General features: G+C 44.4%; 1 pseudogene across 1 annotated transcript; it reads left to right on the top strand.

The window, feature by feature from the left end:
- The first annotated feature begins 1791 nt into the window (after positions 1-1791).
- On the top strand, positions 1792-3089 carry LOC147371811 (glyceraldehyde-3-phosphate dehydrogenase pseudogene; annotated as a pseudogene). The gene has a single exon (XR_015163771.1). The product of XR_015163771.1 is annotated as a glyceraldehyde-3-phosphate dehydrogenase pseudogene (transcript).
- Positions 3090-3411: the final 322 nt, after the last annotated feature.

Below are 3411 nucleotides of genomic sequence, written 5' to 3'. Positions count from 1 at the left end.
AAAGTCATGATTATAGAATAATGAATTCTACTTTGTATGCCCCAAAGTCACTTTCATCTTAATTACTACAACTAACTAATATGGCCCCAGGACCAATATTTGTAGTTCTTCCCTATGAAAATGAAAATATCTGAATCCATCAACCACCTATCAACCATGTTATTGTACCCAGCTTTTTCAAATGTGGGAAACTTCCTTTCCCCCCATTTGATTCCCATATTCCCTACAGGAGATTAGAAATTTATCACCATGCCCAGGGACTCCAGGCAGCATTTACAACTGAAATGAGGTGACAAGATGAAAAAAAGGATATGGAATGAGTATTTCTATCATAAACAGTGAATATTTCAGCCTCCTTCTCACACCTGTTCCCAGAAAACTGTAAACACGTACATGAGCCAGACTCATTCTCTCTTTCAGAAACTGAACTACCTCAGATATGTACCAGTCCCCCAAGGTTGGCAAGTTGCCTGACCATCCTGCAATGAAGCCCACTTGTAGATCATAGATCTTTCATTGTACTTTCTGGTACTTCACTCTTAAGAAGGAGAGAAAGGGAACCTAAAGGATAGAATGCCTGAAGAAATATGGATGGAGGTTTGTTACATTGTACAGGAGGCAGTCATCAAAACCATCATCCCCCAGAAGAAGAAATGTAAAAAAGGAAAAATGATTCTCTGAGGAAGCCTTCCAAAGAGCTGAGAAAAGAAGACAAGCAAAAGGCAAAGGAGAAAAGGAAAGATATACCAATCTGAACACAGAGTTTCAAAGAATAGCAAGGAGAGATAAGAAAGCCTTCCTAAGTGATCAATGCAAACAAATAGAGAAAAACAATAGAATGGAAAAACTAGAGATCTCTTCAAGAAAATTAGAGAAACCAGGGGAACATTTCATGTAAAGATGGGTGCAGTAAAGGACAGAAATAGTTTGGTCCTAACAGAAGCAGAAGATATTCAGAAGAGGTGACAAGAATACGCAGAAGAACTATACAAAAAAGATCTTAATGACCCAGATAACCATTATGGTGTGATCACTTACCTAGAGCCAGACAGCCTGGAGTGTGAAGTCAAGTGGGCCTAAGGAAGCATCACTATGAAGAAAGCTAACGGAGGTGATGGAATTCCAGCTGAGCTATTTCAAACCCTAAAAGATGATGCTGTGAAAGTGCTGCAATCAATATGCCAGCAAATTTGGAAAACTTAGCAGAGGCCACAGGACTGGAAAAGATCAGTTTTCATTCAATCCCAAAGAAAGGCGATGCCAAAGAATGTTCAAACTACTGCACAATTGCACTCATCTCACACGCTAGCAAAATAATGCTCAAAATTCTCCAAACTAGGCTTCATCAGTATGTGAACCGAGAATTTCCATATGTTCAGGCTGGATTTTAGAACAGGCAGAAGAACCAGGGATCAAACTGCCAACATCCATTGAATCATAGAAAAAGCAAGAGAATTCCAGAAAAATATCCACTTTTGCTTCATTGACTATGCTAAAGTCTTTGACTGTGTGGATCACAACAAACTGGAAAATTCTTAAAGAGATGGGAATACCAGACCATCTTACCTGCCTTCTGAGAAATCTGCATGCAGGTCAAGAAGCAACAGCTATAACTGGACATGAAACAACAGACTGTTTCCAAATTGGAAAAGGAATATGTCATGACAGTATAATGTCACCTTACTTATTTAACTTTTATGCAGAGTACATCATGCATATAAATGACACATGAGATGCTATATGAATATAAAATACTATATGAAATACTACAATTAAATACTGTTATGGGCTCTCTGCTCCTGCCCGTTCGACAAATAGCCGTAACTTCTGTGCTGTGCCAGCCGCATCCCTGACACAAGATGGTGAAGGTCGGAGTGAAAGGGTTTGGCCACATCGGGCGCCTGGTCACCAGGGCTGCTTTTAATTCTGGCAAAGTGGACATCGTCACCATCAATGACCCATTCATTGACCTTCACTACATGATCTACATGTTCCAGTATGATTCCACCCACGGCAAGTTCCACGGCACAGTCAAGGCAGAGAACGGGAAGCTCATCATCAATGGAAAGGCCATCACCATCTTCCAGGAGCGAGATCCTGCCAGCATCAAGTGGAGTGATGCTGGTGCTGAGTACGTGATGGAGTCCACTGGGGTCTTCACTACCATGAAGAAGGCTGGGGCTCACTTGAAGGGTGGCACCAAGAGAGTCATCATCTCTGTGCCTTCTGCCGATGCCCCCATGTTTGTGATGGGCTTGAACCACGAGAAGTATAACAACACCCTCAAGATTGTCAGTGATGCCTCCTGCACCACAAACTGTTTGGCCCCCCTGGCCAAGGTCATCCATGACCACTTTGGCATCATGGAGGGACTTATGACCACTGTCCACGCCATCACTGTCACCCAGAAGACTGTGGATGGCCCCTCCAGGAAGCTGTGGCATGATGGCCGAGGGGCTGCCCAGAACATTATCCCTGCTTCTACTGGAGCTGCCAAGGCCATGTGAAAGGTCATCCCTGAGCACAACGGGAAGCTCACTGGCATGGCCTTCCGCATCCCTACCCCCAAAGTGTCCACTGTGGATCTGACCTGCTGCCTGGAGAAACCTGCCAAGTATGATGAGATCAAGAAGGTGGTGAAGCATGCATCAGAGGGCCCTCTCAAGGGCATTCTAGGCTACACTGAGGACCAGGTTGTCTTCCGCAACTTCAGCAGTGACACTCACTCTTCTACCTTCGATGCTGGGGCTGGCATTGCCCTCAACGACCACTTTGTCAAGCTCATTTCCTAGTACGACAACGAATTCGGCTACAGCAACAGGGTGGTGGACCTCACGGTCCACATGGCCTCCAAGGAGTAAGGTCCCCAGACCCCCAGCCCCAGCAGGAGCATGAGAGGAAGACAGAGTTCCTCAGCTGCTGGGGAGTCCTTCCCCACCTCGCTCCTCCACCACACTGAGAATCTTCTGACCTCCACATGTTTCCATCCCCAAAGCCCTAAGGAAGGGGAGGGGCTTAGAGAGACCTGCCTTGTCATGTACCATCAATAACAGTACCCTATACCCAGAAAAAAGAAAAAGAAAAAGAAATACTGTCATGATCTGAGGAAGTATCAGTATAATCTATATTAGTGAGTTTCTGAGGTTTTTTTGTTTTGTTTTTTTACTATAGATTTTCTTTTTCTCAAATAAAATCTTACTCTGGGCTTCCCCTAGTGGTTCAAATGGTAAAGAATCTGCCTGTGATGCAGGAGACCCAGGTTCAGTCCCTAGATGGGAAAGATCCCCTGGAGAACGGAATGGCAACCTACAAATACAAATGGTATTCTTGCCTGGAGAATTCCATGGACAGAGAAGCCTGGCAGACCACAGTCCACAGATTTGCAAAAAATTGGATGTGACTAAGCGACTA

The sequence above is a fragment of the Bos grunniens genome, chromosome 5 (genome assembly GCF_055505025.1).
Source record: "Bos grunniens cultivar Pamir isolate PY7600 chromosome 5, Bosgru_T2T1.0, whole genome shotgun sequence".
Lineage (NCBI taxonomy): Eukaryota > Metazoa > Chordata > Mammalia > Artiodactyla > Bovidae > Bos > Bos grunniens.
The sequence above is the reverse complement of the archived record's forward strand: the minus strand, read 5'-3'. Positions and strand labels throughout refer to the sequence as shown.